The sequence below is a fragment of the Bos indicus genome, chromosome 5, assembly GCF_029378745.1.
Source record: "Bos indicus isolate NIAB-ARS_2022 breed Sahiwal x Tharparkar chromosome 5, NIAB-ARS_B.indTharparkar_mat_pri_1.0, whole genome shotgun sequence".
Lineage (NCBI taxonomy): Eukaryota > Metazoa > Chordata > Mammalia > Artiodactyla > Bovidae > Bos > Bos indicus.
This window is the reverse complement of record NC_091764.1, coordinates 81,333,753-81,353,907: the sequence shown is the minus strand read 5'-3', so window position 1 is coordinate 81,353,907 and position 20,155 is coordinate 81,333,753. Positions and strand designations below refer to the sequence as shown.

The following is a 20,155-nucleotide window of genomic DNA, read 5'->3' as shown; positions in this document are numbered from 1 at the left end:
TTTCTTTAAACAAGTTAAATAGATTTGACATTAAGTAAGTATCAATATCAATGATATACTCAGTATTATTCTGAGTAAGCTAAGCCCTAGTGGGCTGCAGTCCATGGGGTCACTAAGAGTCGGACACGACTGAGCGACTTCACTTTCACTTTTCACTTTCATGCATTGGAGAAGGAAATGGCAACCCACTCCAGTGTTCTTGCCTGGAGAATCCCAGGGACAGCGGAGCCTGGTGGGCTGCCGTCTATGGGGTCGCACAGAGTCAGACGTGACTGAAGCGACTTAGCAGCAGCAGTAGCAGCATAAACTTAAACATTTAAAGCAAATTCAGAGTTTAATGACAAAATCTTTTCCTTCCTAAATTTCATTTTAGATCATTTTTTCCCATAAAGTAATTAAGGAATGCTTTCTTGTTGAAATCAAATTACAACAGTTCTCCCCAGTAATCACATGTGAATGGTTTGATATTCATCCTTCTAGAGATTTCTCTTTAAATACATACACACACATATTTACTCATATCATGCTATATAATTTTGATTTGCTTTTAGAAATATGTTCTACTCAATCTATTCTTTTGTTTCTTGCTATACTTACTTGTCAATATATATTTTCATGTCAGTATATATAAACTTATCCTATTTTTGTCATTGTTCTAGACTATTACATTCTATATTTATACACATGCACATGCACACACACATATATGTATATATACATGCACCATAATTGGCTTAATTCTACCTGTATAATTAGGCATTAGTTTATTTTTTATTGTTAATTATTATAATAACTGTTTAAAAAAATCCTTCTATTATATGTGGAGTGTAGACATTATTTGTTGATTCAACTTCATCCCTAGACAAGATAGAAGTTCATTTCATTTTAATTAGCTGACAGTTTAATGTCAAAAAGCTTCCCATAACAAGCATTTGAATAAAAGTAATAAAATAAATAGATCTAGATTTTAAGTGAAAGACACTTTAAAAAAATTGAAGGTATTAAAATAGTCTGGTAGATGATAGGTCTTGGGACCTGGAAGGTCATTTTTATGACCACACCCAATACAGAAACTTGTGCCATTCTTGAGAAGGCTGTTTTAAAACGTCTGCTTTTTATAGCTGTGATTATTGGCTCTTTTCTTTATAATGTTGGGAATTTTTCATTCTACTAATATAAACCAGCTTTATAGTTATTGAGTTGGAGGAAAGTGTATAGGATCTATTTTGAACCATCTTCTCTTTTGTCCTAAGGCTAAGGGTGGGAAGAATTAAAATAATGGAATTTACATAATTCTCCTGGCGTATTATATGATGTATTTTTGGATGAATTTATGTTTTACTTATTTATATTTATGAATTCTAAATTAAATGTTGTGAAAGTACTTACATTGTTGTGTTGTTCTGAAAAACTTAGTATTTTATATTTAAAATTTTTTGGTTCTGGCTCTACATATTTCCTTTGCTAAAAACATGTTTATAGTGTATTACTTTCAACACTGGCAAATAATGAGTTTAAAAGCATATGTGACAACTTTGCAAATATATTTTGTAGATTATATTTTAAAGAAAATTAGTTGAGAGCTACTCATTTCACCTCTTTGTCTCATATCATTATGGGATGCTTATTTAAAAAAAGAATTTAGAAGTTTCAGGCATTATGTATTTATTTCAATTTGCTTAAAAGGATTAGGTATCAAATCAAGTATTTTACAAAGTTATATTTATCATATTATACTTAAGTCAGTTAATACGTAAACTATATAAATTCTCTTATAGCATGGAACTTCAGTGTAAATACTTTTTATATAACCTTCTGTATTGATTTATTGGTGAGCTTCACATTTTGCACAAAGATACTATAGTATTTTTACAAAGGATATATCTGATAATTATTATATAAAATTTTAGAAACCAAAGTGTCTTAGAATGATACTGACAACTTCATAGTACTATGGAAAAACGAAAGTAATTTAGATAGGAAAAATGTCAATGTTTTCTTGGTTGGTTAGTTGTCTTTGTAATGTAAATGTTGATGATTTGTGGCCTGTTATGGAACAAGAAAAGAAACAATTTTGTTTTTTTCCATCATGAATTCATGCATGAGAAGTTCATGTGCTAATTATTATATTTTGCTTCTCTTTTTGCCTCATTTGCCCCATACAAGGTACTGGAGAAGTAATCAACCCAGAAGTATCAATGAGGTCAGACAGTAGACCCCAAGAAAAACCTACTCTTTCTATCCAGAAGACCAGGAAAGCTTCCACTTGCTTTAGATAATAAACATTCTAATTCCACCAAATACCAGAGAGCAAACGGTAGCCCAACTCCAAGCCCTGCCCACAAAGGCTAGTTAAGGGGGCCTAGATTTGACCTTTTACCAGTTCGTAATGAGGTGCCCTTTGTCATCCTCATCGGAGCGGTGTGTGTGTTAGTTGCTCAGTCATGTCAGACTCTTTGTGAACCCATGGACTGTAGCCTGCCAGACTCCTCTGTCCATGGGATTTACCAGGGAAGGATACTGGAGTGGGTTGCCATTTTCCTTTTCCAGGGGATCTTCCTAACCCAAGGATCGAATCTGGATCTCCTGCATTGCAAGCAGGTGCTTTACCATCTGGACTACTAGGGAACCCCGTTGGGGTGGGGTCACTTTCATTTTTATATTGATTTTAGGATCAGTATGTAAATTTAAAAAGTCCGAGTTGGATTTTAATTGTGTTTTCATTGAATATGTAGATCAATTTAGGGAGTATTGCCATTTTAACTGTATTAAGTTTTCTGATCCATAGTCCTGAAATGGCTTTATGTTTATCTTCTTTAATTGCTTTCAACAGTATTTTATAGTTTTCAATATTCTTTTATTCTTTTTGACAATGTTCTAAATTGAATTGTTTTTCCTAATTTCATGTTTAGATTGTTCAGTGCTGCCATGTTTTTGTGTGTTGTTCTTATACATGGTCATTAGTTCTAATAGTTGTTTAGATTTTGTAAGATTTTCTATATATAAGACCATGCCATCTGCAGCTAGAGATTGCTTCCTCTTTTTCAATCTGGATGCTTTTCATTTCTTTTTTCTTACCTAATTTCCCAGGTAGACTTCCAATATAATATTAATAAGAGCTGCAAAATATATATGTATATATTGATTAACAATTAAGTATGATGTTATCAGTGGGATTTTTATAGATGGCCTTTATTAGGTTGAGGAAATTTCATTTTTATTTGTAGTTTGTTGTTTTTTTTAAATCATGAAAGGCCACAGGATATTATCCAATGCTACATCTCTGTTGAAAAAAAATTTTTTTTTTTCCTTTATGTGATGTGTTCCACTTGTCTCCTGCATTGCAGGCAGATTCTTTACTGTTGAGCTTCAGGGGAAGCCTCTATTATTATGTATTGTGTACTAATATCCTTATCTTTTGCTACTTTTGGGGGCAAGAGGAGAAGGGGACGACAGAGGATGAGATGGCTGGATGGCATCACTGACTCGATGGACGTGAGTCTCAGTGAACTCCGGGAGTTGATGTTGGACAGGGAGGCCTAGCGTGCTGCACTTCATGGGGTCGCAAAGAGTTAGACATGACTGAGCGATTGATCTGATCTGATCTGAATAATGCTATATCATAATTCATACATTTTTATTCTCTAAATTCCTGAAGAAATTTGCATCTCTGCAAAAATTTCCTCTTTAGGAGTCCTAAGAATTTCTACTAGTAGAGCTGTTTGATTGAGTCATATAAACCTGCTCTAAGCCCTAGCTCTGGTACTTACTAACAGTGTCACCTCCGGCAATTTATTATATATGAATTTTAATTTCCCTATAAGTATATGAGGGAATAAAACATAGAACTTATTCAGAGAAGTATTGTGAGGACCCAGTGAGATAATGAATTTGATCATGGCTAATAATAATAGTATCACTGATTCGGTGGACATGAATTTGAGCAAATTCCGGGAGATGGTGGAGGGCAGAGGATCCTGGTATGCTGTAGTCCATGGGGTCCCAAAGAGTTGAATGTGACTTAGCCACTGAGCAACAAAAACAACAATGATGATGCTGTCAATAAATTTTTGTAATTTAGTTATTATAACATTCAATATATCAGTTTTCTAGTATAGCAATTTTAATGGCTTATCATTGTCTTACAGCTGACTATTAATTAGCTTACTTCTCATAATTATACGGTGTGGATGCTTGTTTCAGTCTGTTTTAGAAATGTCTATTTAAGAGAAAGCGATCATGGTCTAGCCCTTCATATTCCTGGGCTTCTGCTAAAAAGTCATTGTTCTTTTATTCATTTAGAAAGTAATTATTCTCCAAATAAAATAATTAATTAAAAAGAAGAAAGTAAATAGGTTGCTTCAGACTGAGAATGAAAGAAAGAAAGTAAAGTCACTCAGTCATGTCTGACTCTTTGCAACCCCATGGACTGCAGCCTACTACTAGGCTCTTCCATCCATGGGATTTTCCAGGCAAGAGTACTGGAGTGGATTGCCATTTCCTTCTCCAGAGGATCTTTCCAACCCAGGGATCAAACCTCGGTCTCCTGCATTATTGGCAGACACTTGACTATCTGAGCCTCCAGGGAAGTCCATGATGAATGAAAGGCCATGTGAAATTCTGCTAAAGTGCAGAAGAAAACAACGCTAACACTAGCTTAATGTGCTACATATGCCAACTTTTCCTATAATATTTACTTCATTGTATTTATTTTTTTCTTTCATGTCATGATTTAAGAAATCCTTTATCCTGATAATTAACAACAGTAAAATAAATGGAGATCTTGGGATACTTGCCATAGGAACATGCCATATCTAAGATTGTTTACTACAAGGAACAAGAATTTTCTTTTACTTGTTTAACTGGGCTTTTTTCTTCAAACTGTCATTTGCTATTATATACACTAGTTCAGACTTCACAGTTCTTTATATCTGTAGTTTTCTCTATCAAGTATTACTATCCATGATATGTGTGTGTGCCAAATCACTTCAGTTGTGTCTGACTCTTTGTTATCCCATGGACTATAGCCCACTAGACTTCTTTGTCCATGGGGTTCTCCAAGCAAAATTACTGGAGTGGGTTTCTGTGGCCTCCTCCAGGGGATCTTTCTGACCCAGATCAAAGCTGTGTCTCTGAAGTCTCCTGCATGGGCAGGGGAGTTCTTTACCACTAGTGCCACCTGGGACACATCCATGATGTAGAGCACCTTTTTTATTAAGGTAATGTATAGTTGTATTACTGGGCTGCTATTTGGCTTACGATGCACTTATCAGTTGTCATCGATTAGGGTATCTTAACCTGCACTTTTTGCAGGACATAATAAATTACCTTGGTTCCTTTTAAGAAATCATACTAATTTTCTTCTCTAGAAATTTAAAATCAGTTCACATAGGTGGGATTTAGGCATCTGTATTTTCTTTGAAGTTTTAGAAGTCATTCTGCTACCCCGAGGAGGTTGTTAACCATCAGCTTATCCCTTCATGTTTATTTGCCTATCATTATATCCTATCTGTTGCTATTTTCCCCATTCTAATTATCTAAATTGAACCTGTCAAGATTGTGTGTGGGTGGGTATGTGTGTCTGTGTGCATGTTTAGATTGAAATCACTATGAAATTTTTCCTTATGAGAAAATGAGAGATATTCTGACAGATTTAAATGACAGTTGAATGCACCACTTTCTGTTTTTAAAAGTTACAAAAGAAGCAAAAGTTTTAGCTGTAACTAAGGAACTAGATTTATCCCACATTAAGATTTTTTTAAGTGAAAAGTTAAAGTGAAGTCGTTCAGTCGTGTCTGACTCTTTGTGACCCCATGGACTCTAGCTACCAGGCTCCTCTGTCTAGGGATTTTCCAGGCAAGAGTTCTGGAGTGGGTTGCCATTTCCTTCTCCAAAGATTTTTTTAAACTTACGTCTTATTTTCCTTTATGTAGGATAAGTGATCAGAGCAAGAAAAAATTTCTTTACAGTGGAGTATTGGTATAATAGCACAGAGGGACTGTCAAAGAAAATCATATATAGAAAAAATACAGGCATATTTGCTAAAATAAATGTAGTTCTTTAACTTAAGGCATGTGATGCCCTGAATTTTAAAGAGAAAGTATCTTGCGATCTCCATTTCTCGCACAGATATGTTTGGTTCTTTTTTTTTTTTTTTCCCAGAACTATTTCTTTATACATTTATTCAGTTAATATACTATATGTAAGTGCTTGAGGCAAAACTATTTTAGATGTTAATACATTCTTAAAATTAATTTTATTTTTTACCCAAAATGGCTTTTGGAAAGAATTTTCCAAAGAAAGTTCTAGTTGACTCAATGTGTTAAACTTCAAAGCTAGAACTTTTGCTCACATGCTCTAACAGTGAGTGGAAAGTACTCAAAAAATTAAGTTTAGCTTGTTGTTTCTGTTTTATTTTATTTTACTTTGAGTCCGGTTCATTGATGATCCCAAATTGACATGTATAAGATAACATAGGTTTTTTTGGTTAATAGTTTTCTTTTACTACTATATATTGAATCTTCTTTTTCAAGAATCTTCTTTTTCAAGGCAATGACAAAAGACTGCCTCCTTTCTTTCTTTCTTTTTAATGTGGTGTTTGCTTTAAGATAGATCAGTTAGAAAAAAGTGCTTTTCCTTTTGAAACTCTAGTATTCAGAATTTATTTCATCCTGAAGTTGTTTTTGCAAGTTAGTTATTTTTTTTTGTTCAGACTCAACTTGTTTATTTTTCAAATTGATTTACACTCAGCTGCTTTGTTGTTTAAACTAAAGGGATTTAGACATTTTTCAAATCATAGGAGATAGAAGTGTTGAAACATTGAATTTGATATAGTTGATAGATGAGTCAAAATGGTGACTGGAAAGTTAGCCCAAAAAAGGCAAAAAAGAAAATGCATTTTGGTTTAATATTTATTGCAAACACCAATAAATTATAACTCTAGTGATTTAAAGTCTATTACATATTTCTTGGCCCCCTCGTGGGTGCCTAACCTAAACATTTTCTGTATCAGTTTTTTGATGATATGAAAATTAGTTCCTGGTCATCACATTCGTTTTCAAACTAGAAGTTCTTATACCCTCTTCTGAAACTTTAGAGCTTTCTATTCTAACCCTTGTGTTTTGTGTGCATACTTCTGGCCAAATTGAGTACCTTTAAAAAATTCAGGTTTACATATCTCAAGATATTTCCACCAGAGTAGACGTATAGACATATACTCATTTTTCAGTCTTTGTTTCTGAAAGCTTGTCTGAATTGATGATCTTTAACTTGGTATATTACATCCCAGATGCCAAAAGCTACTGAGCGCTAGACACATGATTCAGTGAGTACAGTTCAGTCGCTCAGTTGTGTCCGACTGTTTGCGACCCCATGAATTGCAGCACGCCAGGCCTCCCTGTCCATCACCAACTCCGGGAGTTCACTCAGACTCACGTTCATCGAGTCAGTGATGCCATCCAGTCATCTCATCCTCTGTCATCCCCTTCTCCTCCTGCCCACAATCCCTCCCAGCATCAGAGTCTTTTCCAATGAGTCAACTCTTCGTATGAGGTGGCCAGAGTACTGGAGTTTCAGCTTTAGCATCATTCCTTCCAAAGAAATCCCAGGGCTGATCTCCTTCAGAATGGACTGGTTGGATCTCCTTGCAGTCCAAGGGACTCTCAAGAGTCTTCTCCAACACTACAGTTCAAAAGCATCAATTCTTCGATGCTCAGCTTTCTTCACAGTCCAGCTCTCACATCCATACATGACCACTGGAAAAACCATAGCCTTGAGTAGACGGACCTTTGTTGGCAAAGTAATGTCTCTGCTTTTGAATATGCTATCTAGGTTGGTCATAACTTTTCTTCCAAGGAGTAAGCGTCTTTTAATTTCATGGCTGCTGTCACCATCTGCAGTGATTTTGGAGCCCCCAAAAATAAAGTCTGACACTGTTTCCACTATTTCCCCATCTATTTCCCATGAAGGGATGGTGCCATCTATTTCCATGAAGGTACCAGATGCCATGATCTTCGTTTTCTGAATGTTGAGTTTTAAGCCAACTTTTCACTCTCCTCTTTCACCTTCACCAAGAGGCTTTTTAGTTCCTCTTCACTTTCTGCCATAAGGGTGGTATCATCTGCGTATTTCAGGTTATTGATATTTCTCCTGGCAATCTTGATTCCAGCTTGTGCTGGACACATGATTAGTGCTTATAAATATTTTACTCATTTAAATAAGCAGGCAAGGTATTAGCTGATTCTTTTCTAAAGTCTCAGAACATTTTATGAAGAGAATTTCCTGATTTTTTTTTCTTATGTTTAAGTACCAGAGTATTGAACTATATACACTAGAGTTTTAGCTTATCAGACACATACATTCTCTGCTATTCAGAGTGAAAGATGGTGCAGAATTGCTACATAAACTTAAATTGTTCTTAAATTATCTTGAGTAAAATTCTTTATTTCCCATTTGATCAACCTTGGTTTTATTGAGAGTATTGGTTCATTGTGCATTTCTCAAAGGTTGGTATGCCTTAAGTCTCTTGTGCTATGGACTGCTGCCTGGAAAATCCCATGGACGGAGGAGCCTGGTAGGCTGCAGACCATGGGGTCTCGAAGAGTTGGACACGACTGAGCGACTTTACTTTCACTTTTTCCTTTCATGCATTGGAGAAGGACATGGCAACCCACTCCAGTGTTCTTGCCTGGAGAATCCCAGGGACGGGGAAGCCTGGTGGGCTGCTGTCTATGGGGTGGCACAGAGTTGGACATGACTGAAGCGACTTAGCAGCTGCAGCAGCAGCAGCTTTGAATTTCAGCAGTGTAACATATGCAAATGCCAGCTTAGAATATCACATGCCTGCTATATTCCATTTTTCAAAAGCATCTACTTGCTAGTATTTTATTTGAACTCTTGAGTTGTTTGTACTGTTTTATAAGGGAGAACATAATACATTTTGGAGACCAATTTTTCCCAGGGTGTAGAATTACTTTTATTGTATAAAGTTCTGCTCCAAGGAGGAGGAAATGACATTTTCTCTTCTTTTGATGTTTTCCCTTGATTAGAGATTGCTAACTTTTTGTGTAAAGAGGGGATAAGTAAAAATGAAGATATGTGAGATATGTTATATATCTTTAAAAAAAAAAATTACACCTTTTTGTTAACCCAAAGATATGAAATAAATTTATAGTTTTAGTTATTTGATTGAACAAGGATCCTCATAAATTCCAGCTTTTATCATATGATCAGATTTTTCCTGGACAAATAAAGATGTTTGCTGTTGCCAATAGCGTTTGGCCTAACAGCATGCTAGATACTAGTGATTGGTTTGGAACTCACAACTTGGCTTGTACATTCTTATCCCTCCCATCAAACTTAACCTCAGCAGAGGATTGAGAAAGGTTTGGTAGTTGAGAACTGTTCTTATGTGCCTCTGAGTTTTCTGGGCTAAGCCAGAATCTTGCATGCAAGGCTATTCTTGTGGTTTTCCAGCCAGGCCAAAACCAAAAGGCATTGGAAACATTGCAAGAAAACTTGTTCTAATATAGATTTAAGGCTTTCCTTTATATTGTGACTGGATTTTCAGCCTGATAGTCAAAGGAATGAAGGAGAAGACTCCATTCTGCATTGAGGCTATAAATTTCAAATTTTTGCTGCAGAGAAGACTTTGAAAAATAACTCCAAAGATTAACAAAAAAATTAATGAATAGGTTTTATTTAGTTGTTTCTTAAGACATGTAAGACCTGCCTTTTTCCATTAGTTATTTTTGGCTTACCTTCCAAAATGAAATTTAAATATCATTTTTTTTTTTTATATCACATCAGGTTAATATTTGTGAGTAATGTTAATGAGACTTGAAAACTGTATCAGTGTGATTCTTGTCCATTGTTAATTAATTACAGACTTCTGCTTATTATCATGAAATAATACTTATGGTCTATCATAAGTACCTTTTATCCATAATAATATTATCTTTCTGTGTTGAATGAGGCTGGGTCTGTTTTGTTCTTATAGGGTTGAAATAAACCCCTTTAACAATGTTATTTAGGAAGTTTCTAAATCTAGTAGGAGTGCTGAAAGAGTGAGTTTATAGTAGTATCTAAAGAATATAATTTCTGTAACTATTCTAGTCAATGTGATGTATCAGTTATGTGATTTTTAATCTTCCATTATTGTAGTGAACTGAATTATCAGTAAGGTCTGTCTGTAATCAGTCTTTTTCAATTTTTGATAGTATTGAAGTCTTACATGTTTATTAGACTTTAGAAGAGATGTAATTGATGTGTTACAGATTTATTTTTATTGGAAACTAATAATCCAGTTAGTGGACAATTACATACCATAGTTCTTAAAGGCAGAAAAGATAAACTGGTTAAAATTATTCTTATAAGTCCAAATGAAGATATGTATATAAAAAACTACTTTAAAGATTTTTTTCTAATTTCTTGCCTGCTTGAAAAGTAATAAAAGGGGAATGGTTAACTTTATGCTTTAATCTGAACTATAAACCATTAGTGTACAACCCAGTATCAGAATACACATCTGGTTTTGATTTTATCTGCTAAGTTTTAGTTAATTAGCTTTTGGGAAATTTTATATATACATATATATACATATATATGTATGTTTTGTGTAATTTTATATATACATATATATGTATATATATAATATATATATATGGATATAGATATATAAGTGTATATAAATGGATAAATTTATATAAATGTATATAAACATATTTAAAAGTATATTTATGTATATATATACATATATAGAGAGACTTCCCTGGTGGCTCAGATGGTAAAGCGTCTGTCTACAATGCGGGAGACCCGGGTTTGATCCCTGGGTTGGGAAGATCCCCTGGAGAAGGAAATGGCAATCCACTCCAGGACTATTGCCTGAAAAATCCCATAGACAGAGGAGCCTGGTAGGCAACAGTCCATGGAGTCACAAAGAGTCGGACACGACTGAGGCACTTCACTATATCACTATATACATATATATACACACATAGGTAGTGCTAGTGGTAAAGAACCTGCCTGCCAGTGCAGGAGAATGAGAGACACAGGTTCAATCCCTGGGTCAAACAACAGACTTCATCCATCATGTGAAATGAGTACAACATATGCTGGGATGGATGAAGCCAAGCTGCAATCAGGATTATCGGAAGAAATATCAATAACGTCAGATATGCAGATAATACCACCCTTATGCCAAAAGCCAAGAGAAACTAAATAGCCTCTTGATGAAGGTGAAAGGAGAATGAAAGAGCTGGCTTTAAATTCAACATTCAAAAACTAAGATAGTGCTTGCTTTGGCAGCACATATACTAAAATTGGAATGATACAGAGATTAGCATGGCCCCTGCACAAGGATGACACAAATTCGTGAAGCATGCCATATTTTTATAAAGTAATTAGCCTCCAATTAAAATAAATAAATTTATATTTAAAAAATAATAAAATTTAAATATGAAATAAAATGATTATAGAAAAGAAAAAAAAAGAATAAAGATTCTCTAACTGTATAGCATAGGGTTCTATATTCAATATCCTGTGATGAACTATAATGGAAAAAATATGAGAAAGAATATATGCATCTATGTAACTGAATCACTTTGCTGCACAGCAGAAATTAACACAACATTGTAAATCAACTATATTTCAATAAAAATCAATTAAAAAAAATAAAAGTAAACGATTTAACTACGAAAAAAAAAAAACCAAAAACCCTAAGATAATGGCATCCAGTTCCATCTCGTCATGGCAAATACATGGGGGAACAATGGAAATGGTGACAGACTTTTATTTTCTTGGGCTCCAAAATCAATGCAGATGGTGACTGCAGCCATGAAATTAAAAGACACTTGCTCCTTGGAAGAAACTCTATGACAAACCTAGGTTGTGTATTAAAAAGCAGAGACATCTCTTTGCCTGTTGACAAATTCCATAGAGTCAAAGCTATGGGTTTTTCCAGTAGTCTTGAATGGATGTGAGAGTTGGATCATAAAGAAAGCTGTGTGCCAAAAAATTGATACTTTTGAACTGTGGTGTTCAAAACTCAGTTTTGGAGAAACTTTTGAACTGTGGTGTTCAAAACTCAGTTTTGGAGAAAACTCTTGAGAGTCCCTTGGACTGCAAGGAGATCCAACCAGTCAATCCTAAAGGAAATCAACCCTGAATATTCATTGGAAGGACTGATGCTGAAGCTTGAAGCTCTGATATTTTGGCCACCTGATGTGAAGAGCAAACTTATTAGAAAAGACTCTGATTCTGGGAAAGATTGAAGGCAGGAGGAGAGGAGGACAACGAGGATGAGTTGGTTGGATGGACATGAGTTTGAGCAAACTCCAGGAGGTGGTGAAGGACAGGGAAGCCTGGCATGCTGCAGTCCATGGGGTCACAAAGAGTCAGACCTGAGTGAGCGATGGAACAACAATCAAGAATAAATTATTAGGGAGTAAATGATTTGCCCTATTGTCTTCAAAGTATATTATTTCTTTGCCAAGGAAACATGCATACAATACAAAATTTAAAAGATATGAAAGTATGCATGTGTGTGTGTGTGCTAAGTTACCGCATTTGGTCTGACTCTTTTTGTGACCCTGTGGACTGTAGCTGCCTGACTCCTCTGTCCATGGGTTTCTCCAGGCAAGAGTACTGGAGTGGATTTCCATACCCTCCTCCAGGGATTGAACCCTTATCTCTATGTCTCCTGCGTGGGCAGGCAGATTCTTTACCACTAGCGCCACCTGGGAAGCCCAGAAGTATGCATAGTAAAAATTAAATTTTGCTCCCATTGCTGTTAGAGTATCAATTCCCATCTATTCTTTAGGCTTTATTGCTTCCAGAAGTGAGATAATTTGCTAAAGATTGTCATGTCTCTGATTTGCAATAAATTGATTGTCAAATTGTTTTATAGCAGTGAGAAAGGAATTCCATTTGAAGAATAAAACTTGTAGAGTCTGATTTTATCCATGTGGTTAGAAGCACCAAGTTCAAAAGTTATCCTGTTTTGGTAGTTTAGCAGAATATTCATGTAATCAAGTTTCTTGGTAGTTAATTCATTGTAACAAGTTAATTTGGGTGCCAGCAAGGTCTTCCCTTGTGGCTCAGGTGGTAAAGAATCCTCCTGCAATGTGGGAGACCTGGGTTTTATCTCTGGATGGGGAAGACCCCCTGGAGAAGGGAAAGGCTTCCCACTCCAGTATTCTGGCCTGGAGAATTCCGTGGACTGTATAGTCCATGGGATTGCAAAGAATCAGACATGACTGATAACTTTCGATAAATCGATAATCAGTAAATCACTACTTTGTATTTTAATGGTGAAATACTTCCATACTAGTTAGTATATTAACAATTTCTCTGAGACACTTAGATGACTTTGTCCCTTCCCTGAGGCTTCATCCTAACCCCTCACAGTCAAGCTAGAAATCAGCACTGCAGGGACCTCTGACACCTGCTCCAGTGCTGAGGATGACACTTCTGATGTTTTGGTGCCCAATCTTATGGATTTTAAATAGTTTACACATCTCCCCATGCAATATCACTTCTGTTATATATGGTTTGGGAGTTGAAACTCCAATACTTCGGCCACCTGATGTGAAGAACCGACTCATTGGAAAAGACCGTGATGCTGGAAAATATTGAAGGCAGGAGGAAAAGGGGGTGATCAGAGGATGAGATGGTTGGATGGCATCACTGACTCGATGGATATGAGTTTCAACAGGCTCCGGGAGTTTGGTGTTGGACAGGGAAGGCTGGTGTGTTGCAGTCCATGGGTGTCACAAAGAATCAGACATGACTGAGTGACTGAACTGAACTGAATATATGGTTAACACTTAGCTGGAAAAGAACCAGCTTGAAGTACCTTAAATTGTCATCTAAGTTTACAACATTCTTCTCTTTGTGATCAAAAAGAAGACATAAAGGAGAATTTCATCTTTGTCAGTGTGAAAGTGAAAGTGAAGTCGCTCAGTCATATCTGACTCTTTGAGACCCTATGGACTGTAGCTTACTAGACTTCTCTGTCCATGGGATTTTCCTGGCAAGAGTACTGGAGTGGGCTGCCATTTCCTTCTCCAAGATACACTTTGTCAGTGTATCTTCTGATATATTGATTTTGATGAAACCTCTAATCTCACTCAACTTTTCAATGTGAATAAAAGTTCTTTTCTAATTTTTGAGATCTATGTTTGGTAAATGGATGTCTATTAATTTGGAGGGAAATTATTTTAACTATCTTAAATCTGGTAACTTAAAAAATATTCTTGATACAATTTGAATCCAAATAGCTTGAGTTTCCTTTTCATGCAAATAAGGAGTTTAGTTTTCAAAAATCAGCAGAAGGTTGAACAATTCTCTTTTGAAAGTTTATCAATGTAAAGAATTAACTTAGCGATCAGAATTTTACAGAATTCCTTTATTACTGGCAGAGACGAAACTCTATTACTCCTCCTATTTATTAGATAACACATCTGAGACATGGAGAAGCACAGTGCCCTGATCAAACACGTACAACCAGAGAAGGAGTTGTGAATATAGTCAGATCATTCAAAGCTTGATCCAGAACTTTATTTAGCAAGTTATGCTGCCTCCTTGGAAGGTTATTGATTGTGTATTTAAGTCAAATATTCCTGACATGTACATGGGTTTCTTTTTTTCGTGGTTTCTGATATTTCAGAAAACGGAATGTTATGTCTTTAGTGTTTAATAATTAGGTGCTGCATTGAGTCCTATGAAAGATTCTGGAGAGATTTTAGTCAGAGTTCTTTTTTTTTTTTTTGCCTTTTCTTTCATTCCTTCCTTTCTTTCTTCTTTAACTGAAACTGTAGCTCTTATGCAAGTCACAAGAAATAATATTGTGGCATCTGAGGGAGAGGCATGTCCATATGGCAGCTTTTCAGAAGTTTAAAGTATCTGGAAGGCAGACATGCAGCGTCTCTCTGCTGAACTTAATTTTAGAAACTTCTTAATTTTAATGTGTTGTCCATGGCACAAAAGAAATTTTCACTGGGAGACTTTTGTGGTGTTTGAGGTAACAACTCTGATGTTACTAGAATCCCTTAACAACAGGGCCAACAGGAATGATTTCTTCTGTCCTAAAGATTTTTTTTCTTTGGCTTTCACAGCCCGCAGAGCATTTTATAGCATGGCCAGACTGTATTGAATTTCCATGTTTAGATCTACACCCATCATGTAACATTTTTCTTTTTGAATTAGTGTAGTGCCACTGCACAGCACTTCAAATACTAGAAAAATTTAGGATCTCTACAATTCCAAATGCTTGAGATCTGTGACAAGATAAATTTTCACCAGCTTCTCCATGACCTTGACACTGCTGTTGTTTAAGTTAAGGAAAAGGAAGGGTGGGGTCGTTTGTTTTTTAATCCATTTATCCATAATTTTAGGAACTGGTGTTTGTCCTGCTTTCTAAAAATAAATTTGACCAAATCCATTACTATAACTCTGCAGACATCTGGAGTTTACACTCTTGAGAAGCATGCACCTTCATTTTCCCCAAGGGTTAAACTTAAAGATTCTAGATGTTGCTTAACTTCTGCCTGCCTGGGTAGTCAGGCCATGAACCTGAGCTCGGATTTAGATCCAGGTTTTTAAAGTAAACCCAAGCCTTAATTTCAGATAGAAGTTTTTCTTTAAGAGAGTTATATTCCCTAGTCCTTTTTACCTTGTATGTTTAAATCACTTACCAGTGATAGATTTTGATCACGTTAATTCTTTTTGTATTCCAACAAAATTTTCTAAAATGTCTAAATATTGTTTTCAGAGATAACCTAATGTTTCTCTTCTAATGCAACTACATCTGTACCACAGTTGAATTACTAACTCACTGAGGTCTTAAAATATGTGTGTCTGTATCAGTTTCTCTTCCCAAACTACAAGCCAACAAAGCTATAGATTGACATTTTGGATCCCAACATTGGCAGAAGATATCTGATTAGCCAAGAGTCATTGAACTTTAAGACATGTTAGTGAGCTGCCATCATTTGGACACTATATATTAATTTTCATCATCTTATCTTGTCACTCTAATTCACTATAAAATGGAGAATGTAATTCAGTATAAAATGGAGAATGTAAGTATTATAGAAGAACTTCATGCTAATAGCGGGTCCAGATGAAGTTCAGGTAGATGTTAATTGGCATATATACGTGTAGCATATCTATGGCACTTTTCTGTGAGACCATGAAAATCATTCAACTGTTCTTTTTAGGATTAACCCCTTCATTACCAGAGAGGATAATTTTATTACTCTTAATTATACTGAATAAAAAGTGGTATATACATGGTGCATTTATGTGTGTGTGTGTGTGTTTAGCTGACAAATATCAGTGCTACATATTTCATTCTCACAAATTGTCTATTGATGAAGAATTTGTTTTATACCACTTGACTGTTTTTGGTACTTTGAAACACTGAAGAAAATGAAAGTAGGTCAGATTATAGAAACTTTCTTGTTTGAGTTAAAAATAAAATGCATTTCCATGGTTCTATGTGATTGCCTTTGTCTGGAAGTCTGGTGCTGCTATAGCATCTGGTTGGATTCCCTGTTTTGTATGATCAACAGTGGCCTTTTTACTAGTTTTACAATTTATCAGCCTTTATTCCCATGATAAAACTTCAGACATTTTTCTTTGTTGGAAATGTTCTTCCCTCAGATTCAAAATAAAACTGAGTTCTTTTCTTCCTCATTTGTGACTTCCTAAGAGAGCTCTTGACTTCCCCCTCTGAAAAGTTTCTCCCCCATTATTCTGTTCCTTTTGCCCTTTTTAATTTTCTTTACAGCATGTAACACCATCAGAAATGTTTGTTTATTGTCTACCTTGCAATCTTCTTTGTCTTCCCCATTTTCCTTATCTACAATGTGAACTGAGGAGAGTCAGGCTCTTATCTCTCTTGTTGGGTGTGCATCCCCAGTGCCTAGAACAATGTTGGGAATAAAGCATGCATTCAGTAAATATTAGTTGAATAAATAAAGCTTTAATGAATAATTATTGTTGTTCAGTTGTTAGTTCAGTTCAGTTCAGTCGCTCAGTCATGTCCGACTCTTTGCGACCCCATGAATCGAAGTACGCTGGGCCTCCCTGTCCATCACCATCCCCCGAGTTCACTCAAACTCACGTCCATGGAGTCGGTGATGCCATCCAGCCATCTCATCCTTTGTCGTCCCCTTTTCCTCCTGCCCAATCCCTCCCAGCATCAGAGTCTTTCTTTTCCAATGAGTCAACTCTTCGCATGAGGTGGCCAAAGTACTGGAGTTTCAGCTTCAGCATCGTTCCTTCCAAAGAACACCCAGGGCTTATCTCCTTTAGAATGGACTGGTTGGATCTCCTTGCACTCCAAGGGACTCGCAAGAGCCTTCTCCAATACCACAGTTCAAAAGCATCAATTCTTCGGCGCTCAGCTTTCTTCACAGTCCAAATCTCACATCCATACATGACCACTGGAAAAACCATAGCCTTGACTAGATGGACCTTTGTTGGCAAAGTGATGTCTCTGCTTTTGAATATGCTATCTAGGTTGGTCATAACTTTCCTTCCAAAGTGTAAGCGTCTTTTAATTTCATGGTTGCAGTCACCATCTGCAGTGATTTTGAAGCCCCCCAAAATAAAGTCTGACACTGTTTCCACTGTTTCCCCATATATTTCCCATGAAGGGATGGGACCAGATGCCATGATCTTCGTTTTCAGAATGTTGAGCTTTAGCCAACTTTTTCACTCTCCTCCTCCACTTTCATCAAGAGGCTCTTCAGTTCTTCGCTTTCTGCCATAAGGGTGGTGTCATCTGCATATCTGAGGTTATTGATATTTGTCCTGGCAGTCTTGATTCCAGCTTGTGCTTCTTCCAGCCCACCATTTCTCATGATGTACTCTGCATCTAAGTTAAATAAGCAGGGTGACAATATACAGCCTTGACATACTCCTTTTCTTACTTGGAACCACTCTGTTGCTCCATGTCCAGTTCTAACTGTTGCTTCCTGACCTACATAATATTTTCTCAAGAGGCAGGTCAGGTGGTCTGGTATTCCCATCTCTTTCAGAATTTTCCACAGTTTCTTGTGATCCACACAGTCAAAGGCTTTGGCATAGTCAATAAAGCAAAAATAGTTGTTTTTCTGGACTCTCTTGCTTTTTCAATGATCCAGCAGATGTTGGCAATTTGATCACTTCAGTTATATCCAATTCTTTGTAACCCTGTAGACTGCACCAGCCAGATTCCGCTGTCTTGCAGGGGGTTGCCATTTTCTATTCCAGGGGACCTTCCTGACTCAACAGTCTAATCCCCGCCTCTTATGTCTCCTGCATTGGCAGGCGAGTTCTTTATCGCTCACCCCACCTGTGAAGCCCACTGTGAACAACAGCTATGTGCTATATGTGCTAAGTCGTTTCAGTTATGTCCAGCTCTGTGCAACCCTGTGCACAGTATCCCACCAGGCTCCTTTGTCCATGGGATTCTCCAGGCACGAAATACTGGAGTGGGTTTCCATGTTAATTTTCTTATTTTATTTTTAGTTAAATTGGAAAAGATCTGAAATAGATTTTAAAAAGGCAAACTCTCTGGCTAAGTCCCTTCACTGTTCACCTGAAACTGCCACAACATTAATTGGCTATACTCCAATACAAAATGTTTATGGTGTTAAAAAATAAAAAGCAAACTGTGATAGTTTCCTAAGAAAAGTAAAATTGTATTTGATTTCAAATGACCCTTTATAGCAGTTTATTTATGTGTACTACTTCAGTCCAAAAATTAAACTAAGACAATAGATACAGACCTAGTTATCATCAGTGTTTTAATAGTTTTTCTATGAATTGGCAATTAATACAAATTGGATATACTAAAATCATGATTCATTTCTTCAGTTCCTTCAATAGTTATTTGTCTTCTATTAGGAGAAGGCAATGGCACCCCACTCCAGTACTCTTGCCTGGAAAATCCCAGGGGCAGAGGAGCCTGATAGGCTGCAGTCCATGGGGTTTCGAAGAGTCGGACACGACTGAGCAACTTCATTCTCACTCTTCACTTTCATATTGGAGAAGGAAATGGCAACCCACTCCAGTGTTCTTGCCTGGAGAATCCCAGGGATGGGGGAGCCTGGTGGGCTGACGTCTATGGGGTGTCACAGAGTCGGACACGACTGAAGTGACTTAGCATAGCATAGCATAGGTACTATTGTAGGTAAAATGGATCCATCAGTGAATTAATCACAGATTCCTATTTCCTAGGGCTTAATTTTTACTGGGGATATTTATTTTGTGTTTTGTCTCTAGCTTATTCCTATTTGTAAATTATGACTTAGGGGATTGACTTTTAAAGTAATTTTAATTAATTAACTATTGACTAAAATTAGCTATGAAGTGTTCTTTTAAGGTTATGTGCTAAATGCCAACATGATATTAATGTTTCAGAGACCATCTGGTTCTTTAGACACATCTGCTCTGAAAATCTGGACAAGTAATTAAATTTGATGAGGCTGGAATGAGATCTGTAGAAATTGGGCTGTTTCAAGGGAAAAGAGAAATTCTGTGGATTTGTTGGTACAGTGGATTGTAGTTTGGTTTGCAGTAGTCCACTTGAGCTGTAACTTCTCCACTCACTTAGATTCCAGTGTATACTCAGTTCCATTAAAAACAGTCTGTCTACTGCTTATGGGTATTGGTTGGTGTAGCAAGTTTTTTGACTTAATATCATTATTTTCTAGTCTAATCATTAAAGAATTTATAACATACATTTTTTTCAAGGAGTTTATCATCCTTCACATGCCCTATTTTGTTTATTCAAAATTTATGCTTGTGGAGTAGAAAGAATAAATGTTTCTAGTCTAAAATAATAAAAAAAAAATTCAGATCTCTCTTAGGAATTAAATGTATTCAGCAACAAAGTTGGTAACTGAACTTGGTAGTTATAATTTGAAACTTAGTGAACTTTCTAATGAATATTGATATAATTAAAACTATGATTTTTAAAACATTAATCTCAGTATAAGGAATGCCACTCCCCAAATAGCTATTGCATGTGTATGCTATGTACAAATAACTGTAAAAACCTCTGTGTAATATATAAAGCTGAATATAAACGTGACATAGTTCCTGTTCTAATGAAATCTATGATCTTGTTCACACCTTTAAAATTATTCTTGAAGAAGTGTGGTCA

General features: G+C 36.1%; 1 protein-coding gene and 1 non-coding gene across 14 annotated transcripts in view; both read left to right on the top strand.

The window, feature by feature from the left end:
• The window catches only part of CCDC91 (coiled-coil domain containing 91), a 395,166-nt gene that overhangs the window by 216,866 nt on the left and 158,145 nt on the right, over positions 1-20,155 (top strand). The gene's annotated exons all lie outside the window — the stretch shown is intronic.
• On the top strand, positions 11,289-11,390 carry LOC139183404 (U6 spliceosomal RNA). The gene has a single exon (XR_011566992.1). It is a non-coding gene; the product is annotated as a U6 spliceosomal RNA (small nuclear RNA).